Below are 7,986 nucleotides of genomic sequence, written 5' to 3' on the forward strand. Positions count from 1 at the left end.
GAGTCCCGCATCGGGCTCTCTGCTCAGCAGGGAGCCTGCTTCCTCCTCTCTCTCTCTGCCTGCCTCTCTGCCTACTTGTGATCTCCCTCTGTCAAATAAATAAATAAAATCTTTAAAAAAAAATCATTAAAAAAAAAAGAAACATTTTTATTTATAATAGCATCAACAGGCTGGGGATCTGGGTGGCTCAGTTGGTTAGGTGTCTGACTCTTGAATTTTGCACAGGTCATGATCTCAGGGTTGAGAGATCAAGCCCCACATTGGGGTCCAGTGGGTATGGAACCTGCTTAACATTCTCTCTCCCTTCTTTCTCTCTATGATAGCATCAATAAAAATACAATACTAAGGAATTAAGAATTAACCCAATCAAGGACATGAAAGAATTTTACAGTGAAAACTATAAAACATCACTGAAATTAATTAAAGAACATATGAATAAATGAAAAGACATCTGATGTTCATGGATTGGAAGACTTAATATTGTTAAGATGACTATACCACACAAAATAATCTACAGATTCAACACAGTCCCCAATGAAACACTAACAGGATTTGCGAAGAAATAAGAAAATCCATCTTAAATTTATATGCAATCTATGGGGTGCCTGGGTCTCTCAGTGGGTTAAAGCCTCTGCCTTTGGTTCAGGTCATGATCTCAGGGTCTTGGGATCGAGCCCCACAACAGGCTTTCTGCTCAGCAGGGAGCCTGCTTCCTCCTCTCTCTCTGCCTGCCTCTCTGGCTACTTGTGATCTCTATCTGTCAAATAAATAAATAAAATCTTAAAAAAATTTATATGCAATCTCAAGGGACCACAGATAGCCATAGCAATAAAAAAAAAAGAAAACTAGGGCACTCATACTTCTTGGTTTCAAAACTCATTATAAGATTACAGTAATTAAAACAGTGGGACACTGGGTATACAGACATAAACTAATGAGATAAAATACACAGCCAGGAATAAACCACTTATATACTGTCAAATGATTTATAAGGGTGCCAAGATGATCCCAATAATAAATTCTTTGTGTCTTAAAATACTTCCCAAACTGATTATAGTGGTGAGGAAAGCCAGCATCCTCTACTTGTTTACCATCTTAAGAGAAACCCATGTATCATTTGTTTTCTTTCTCCAGCTACTTGGCATCGAGAAAGCATCAAGATCAAGTGCAAGCATTTTTGGATTCTTCATATGCTTATCATTCGTAATACAAATTATTTTCATCCATTTAGAGACACTTTCAGGGCACCTAGTTGGCTCAGTTGGTTGGGCATCTGCCTTCATCGGGTTATGATCCCAGAGATCAAGCCCTGGATTGGGCTCCCTGCTCAGCAGGGAGTCTGCTTCTCCCTTTGCCCCTCACCCTGCTCTTCTGCTCTCTCTCTCTCTCAAATAAATAAATAAATAAATAATCCAAAGACACTCTAAAAAAAAAAAGCTCAGTGGGTCAAGCACCTGGTTCTTGATTTCAGCTTCGGTTGTGATCTTGGGGTCGTGATATAGAACCCTATGTTGGGCTCTGTGTTCAGCTGAGAGTCTGCTTCTCTCCTTCTTTCTCTGATTGCCTCTGCCCCTCCCCTTCTTGTGCTCACTCTCTAAAATAAATAAATAGATCTTTAAAAAAATAATGACTGCTAGACAGATTTTCCATACCATTCCTCTGAGTAAGAGTCACTACTCAATAATCTGCAGCACTTTGCCTTATATTGATATAGAGTATCATCCTAGGAAGAGTTATCAAATAATGTAGAAGTCCAGGCTATCTGTCCTAGAGTTCTTTATTGAAATAAAAAATGATTCTATCAGTAAACACCAATTAGCTGTGTGAACTGCAAGTTTTAACCTCCTCATAACACCTTTCAACTTCTATGTTAGTAAGCAAAAAACATCACAAGGAGAGTTTCAAGAGTCCTTAGAATTCTGAGCATGATTTATACTTGTTAGGTGGAATAAGGGACTCTCTAGCTAGCAACAATAAGGTTTTTGAAAATCTTCATCTTTTCTAGGCCTTTAATTAATACTTCAAGCCCAACATGTAAAAGATATAACATATGAATAGAAGAACTTCATATGCTGTATGTTCTATACTTCATAGAAAATAGTCATACTATTTTCTAAAGAGTACACTTTATCATGAGGGGGGTTTGTTTCAGACCTTTCCAGAATTAAAGGATTATGTTGTCTGTAATTTTTCCCATTAAATAACCTCATAGCATGGACCTTAGAAAGCATATTTTGAGGGTCTATTTCATAAAATATTTTATTTTTGTCTTCTTTTTAAACTGTGAATATTACTAGTATTTAGAAGCTCATTTTTATAGATGGAGGATTTTCTAATTTAGGAAAAGGTATACATTTTTTTTTCAAAAGAAAAGGAAAAAAACTAAGAATTGATGGGTAGTCAAGGAAGGGAGGTTTTCTTCAGTTTCTTTCCTAGTATCTACTAATTGCTACAATTTCACAGATTTACTAAAATATTGTAGATGGGTTGCTGAATGTTTCATTAGAAAGTAAATAGTAATTTTCAAGAAGCCTGGGTGGCTCAGCTGGTTAAGCAACTGCCTTCAGCTCAGGTCATGATCTCAGGGTCCTGAGATTGGGGTCCGCATCAGGCTCCCTGCTCTGTGGGGAGTCTGTTTCTTCCTCCGCTTCTCTCTCTCTCTGCCTCTCATGAATAAATAAATAAATTAATTAATTAATAAAAATGATGTTGGGATGCCTGGGAGGCTCAGTGGGTTAACGGCCGCTGCCTTCGGCTCAGGTCATGATCCAAGGGTCCTGGGAGCCTGCTTCTCTCTGCCTCCGCCTTCCTCTCTGCCTGCTTGTGTGTACTCGCTTGCTCTCTCTCTCTCTCTGGCAAATAAATAAAAAATCTTTAAAAGAAATAAAAAGAAAAAATGATGTTATATAATTTTTGTTTCAGATACTTATTGCAGTTAAATTTGTGATAGCAAAGAATTGGAAATGTCCTAAACATTAATCAATATACAGTTACAAATTAGGGAATATAATGGGACGCCTGGGTGGTTCAGTTGGTTGGACACCTGCCTTTGGCTCAGGTCATGATCCCGGGTCCTGGGATCGAGTCCCGCATTGGGCTCCCAGTTCCGTGGGGAGTCTGCTTCTCTCTCTGACCTTCTCCTCGCTCATGCTCTCTCTCACACTCTCTCTCTCAAATGAATAAATAAAATCTTTAAAAAAAAACAAATTAGGGAATATACTTATTATGGAATATCTACTATTTGCTATGAAAAAGAATGAGGTAGATTCGTACATAATTTAATGCTGAAAACTTTAGTTTAGAACAATATTAAACACTTTACATATGTAAACTCTTCTAATTCTCATTACAACTGTACGTGATAAGTATTGTCATTATACCTATCTTTCAAATGAAGGACCCACGGCAGTATGTCATAGCAATACTACAGACTATTATGTAGCAATTAAAAATGAGTTAGGTGGGGGCGCCTGGGTGGCTCAGTGGGTTAAAGCCTCTCTCTTTGGCTCAGGTCATGATCCCAGGGTCCTGGGATCCAGCACCCCCCAACTCCCCGCATCGGGAGCTGGAATCAGCAGGAGCCTGCTTCCTCCACTCTCTTTCTCTGCCTGCCTCTCTGCCTACTTGTGATCTCTGCCTGTCAAATAAATAAATAAAAACTTTAAAAAAAATGAGTAAAAAAAAAATGAGTTAGGTGGACCTATTTGAATTGATTTGGAACAATATAACATACTCTTTTTAGGGGCGCCTGGGTGGCTCAGTGGGTTAAGCCGCCGCCTTCGGCTCAGGTCATGAGCTCAGGGTGCTGGGATCGAGTCCCGCATCGGGCTCTCTGCTCAGCAGGGAGCCTGCTTCCCTCTCTCTCTCTGCCTGCCTCTCGGACTACTTGTGATTTCTCTCTGTCAAATAAATAAATAAAATCTTAAAAAAAAAACATACTCTTTTTATTTTTTTGAGATTTTTATTTATGTTCTTGACAGACAGAGATCACAAGTAGGCAGAGAGGCAGGCAGAGAGAGAGGGGGAAGCAGGCTCCTTGCTGAGCAGAGAGCCCTGATGCAGGGCTTGATTGCATCAGGCGTCCCTCTAAACATACTCTTAATTGAAAAATCCAAATGTGAGAGTGATACTGATTAGCACAATTCCATGTTACATTTTTAAGAATATAAAGGTTTATATAAACATATCTGTGTAAGGATATAATCATGTATAGAATAATATTCCTTTAATAATTTGGATTTGGAAGACTTATGAAGAGGGTTCCAACTGATGTTTTGATACCTAATTTTAAAAGAAAGGAAGTAAGAAAGAAAAAAAGAAAGAAAGAAAGAAGAGGAGGAAGAAGAGAAAAAAGTGAAGAAATTTGAAATAGAGTTCATCCTTAATGGTGAGCCAAAATAGAAGCTGGACAATGTGTTAAAACAGTTATTTTCATTCACCTAGATGGAGAGTAGTGTTATTAATCTACTCAGAATTTGGAAACATTCAAAGCAAACTTACCTCCTTAGTTTATTTAAAGAAATCACTAAGTCTTTCCCAGACTTGGTGTTTATTAGATGATCTGATATCTACTGCACTACGAATAGTTAACTATCACACCAACTTCCTGACTATTCTCTACTTGTAGTACTAGCCTACAGGTTTGTTCTTTTTTTTTCTTTTTTTTTTTTCCCTGAAAAGAGCAAAAGATTTTGTTTCTTTAATCAGTTAGTCCCAAATCACTCTCTAACATTTTTACTTAGCTTTCCTGGTGTTCCTGTAGGAGATACCCACTAGACTATATGTATCAAATGGCTTAGGGCCATTTACATGGCCTCCGTTAATTTTCTCTAGGTAGAACCAGACATTTTCTCAGTGCACTTGGGATTAAAAGGTATATTCTTCTAGAAAAATTCTATAACCTATTCCTACTGTAAACTCTAGGACATGAGATATATCAGGAAAATTTTTATGAACTTTATAAATTCAAATAAATTTGTAAATATGTATTCTGCACTTATAGTTATGGCAGGCATGAGAACACAAAGATAAATAACATATTGTTCCAGCCCTCCAAGGGAATAGGGAGAAGGGGTAAACAACTAACCTTTAGACCTATATTACAGTATTTTATATGCTGTAGCAAACTGCAGATGAGTTCTGATGAAGAAGAGAAAGAAAGGACAGGGGAGACTTTTCAGAGGAAATAGTATTTCAGTTGGACCTGAAAATAAGGGTCTTCAAGAGCCACCTGAGTGGATCAGTTAGCTAAGCATCTGACCCTTGATCTCAACCAAGGTCTTGATCTTAGGGTTGTCAGTTGAAGCCATGACTGGCTCCACACTGGGCATGAAGCCTACTTAAATAAAAACAAAGGTCTTTTGAAGACCTTCTTTGGCTCATGTGCTTTCCAGAAAAATTTTTATTAATATAAACCCATTTACATAGCATAAAGTAACATCTAATAGAATTTCCAGATAGTGCTAACATATGTATTTAAAAATAAAAATCTTAAATCACTTTTACTAATCTATTCAGTCACATCTAAATAATATATTGATTTGGCATTTTCCATCTTTCTTTTAAAAAGTACAAGAATAAGAAATTCTTTAGTAGTAGGAAATTTAAATGATTCTCTTCTCATTTGGACTTCATCTCCCCCACAAATTTTAACCTCATGTCATATATATGTTTTTTTAAAACAATTGAAATAAAAAATTTTCTAGGGCCATAAAACTAAATATTAAACATTTCTTATTAATGAAATATGAAATAAATAATTAATAAATTGGTAAATTATTGTTAATAAATTACTATACCAACATAATGTGTTATACGTTTTAATTAATAATTTTTATAAAGTAGAATTTCTTAGAAATATCTCATTTAATGGCATAGGAAGGGATTTTAAAAGTAGCTATGAATCTTTGGATGAACATTACTTTTTGTTACAAAGGGCCAAATCCTATTTCCCCCTTTTTTAGTTTCATGGATGTTATGAAAAAATTGATTAACATAAATAAGTAGATGAAAGTAGGAGTTTTTAAAATATTGTCTCTCAACTATTTTGAACTCTTTGGAAATTACATACTAAAAGCTATATGTAGAAATCTCTATTCTTTTCCTAGGGGTGCTATAAGAAAGTACTTAAAATTGGGTGGCATAAAACAACACAATCTTTTTATCTTATAGTTTTGGAGGCTGAAAATCTGAAATCAAGATGTTGGCTGAGCCAAGCTCTAGGAGGACTCTAGAGGAGTCCTGCCTTTTTCCAGCTTTTGTGGTTTGCTGGTAATCCTTGACAATCCTTGCCTTGTAGATGTATCATACCAGTCACATGGCTATCTTCTCCCTATATGTCTTCTGGTTCTCTGGAAAGGCCCTATTTCCAAAGAAAGTCACATGTAAGGTATTGGATGTTAGTATATCTGCATATCTTTAGGAGGGAGGGACAAAATTCAGCTCAAAACACCATCTGTTATCAAAAGTTATTTTAAGGACTTATCAGCTGACATCCTAAGTGGGTCTTCCCTCAGTTTTGTTGAAAATAAAAAAATTTTTAAGGGCGCCTGGGTGGCTCAGTGGGTTAAGCCGCTGCCTTCGGCTCAGGTCATGATCTCAGGATCCTGGGATCGGGCCCCACATCGGGCTCTCTGCTCTGCAGGGAGCCTGCTTCCTCCTCTCTGCCTGCCTCTCTGCCTACTTGTGATCTCTGTCTGTCAAATAAATAAATAAATAATCTTTAAAAAAAAAGAAAATAAAGAATTTTTTAAAAGCTGTTATTCAGCTATAAGAATCACTAATTTACATTAAAACTTACAGCAGTATTTCAGATCATCTTTTCATTGGGTACCATGCCTGCCTTTTGTTTTAAAGTAGGGGCACCTGGATGGCTTAGTTAGTTCAGTGTCGGACTCTTGATTTTGGCTCAGGTCATGATCTCAGGGTTGTGAGATCAAGCCCCACATTGGGGTTCATGCTCTGTGTGGAGTCTGCCTAAAATTCTCTCTCTGGCCCTTCCCCCCTCCCCGCATGCCCCTCCCCCCTGTTTCCCCCGTCCCACAAAAGTGGAAGAAGGTTGATGTGAAAGCACAGCTTTACCTTAAGGAATTCCCAGGCAGGTCAATCTTAGGAAAGAGTACAACTGAACCTGAGGACCTGGAAATTGATTACTCTGAAACCGTTTTTGCTCCTGCACTGTTTGGAAAGTGTTTGTGAATCCCAGAAGTATGTGTACCCAAATGTGACATTCCTGCCTTAAAGAAGAAATAGCTCACCAGACTGAATGGAAGGCAAGTTTTTACTAGTTTGAGGATATAGCACAAAGTCAGGGTCAATGAAAAGTGTGCAGAATGGTTGGCGACGAGTAAGTCATCCAAGGTGCCCAGAGTGTCAGTTGTTTGAGAGGAACCAGAGGAGAGATGAGGCTGGATTAGTGGACACAATTGTGAAGTATTTATGGTCATGAAAAGAAACTTGCGTTTTATACCCTTTAGGCAGCTTTGGAAGTCTCAGATTTTTTTTTTTTTTTTTTAAGGGATGGAGGGAAGAGAGAAAGAAAGTGAGCACATGTGAGTGAGGCAGGTAGGGGTAGAGGGAAAGGGAGAGAGAGAATCCTAAGCAGGCTTTTTTTGCCCAGCTCAAAGCCTCATGGGGTTCGATCCTATGACCCTGAGATTGTTACCTGAGTGGAAACCAGGAGTCTGACGCTTAGCAGCCTGAGCCATCAGACACCCATCAGATCTTTCTTTACTACTTCTCTTTTGGTCATTTAAAAGCTCGTCACATTTGTCTTTTTTTTTTTTTTAAGATTTTATTTATTTATTTGAGAGAGAGACAGTGAGAGAGAGAACATGAGCGAGGAGAAGGTCAGAGAGAGAAGCAGACTCCCCGTGGAGCTGGGAGACCGATGCGGGACTCGATCCCGGGACTCCGGGATCATGACCTGAGCCGAAGGCAGTCGTCCAACCAACTGAGCCACCCAGGCGTCCCCACACTTGTCTTTGG

The sequence above is a fragment of the Mustela nigripes genome, chromosome 15 (assembly GCF_022355385.1).
Source record: "Mustela nigripes isolate SB6536 chromosome 15, MUSNIG.SB6536, whole genome shotgun sequence".
NCBI classification, from domain to species: domain Eukaryota; kingdom Metazoa; phylum Chordata; class Mammalia; order Carnivora; family Mustelidae; genus Mustela; species Mustela nigripes.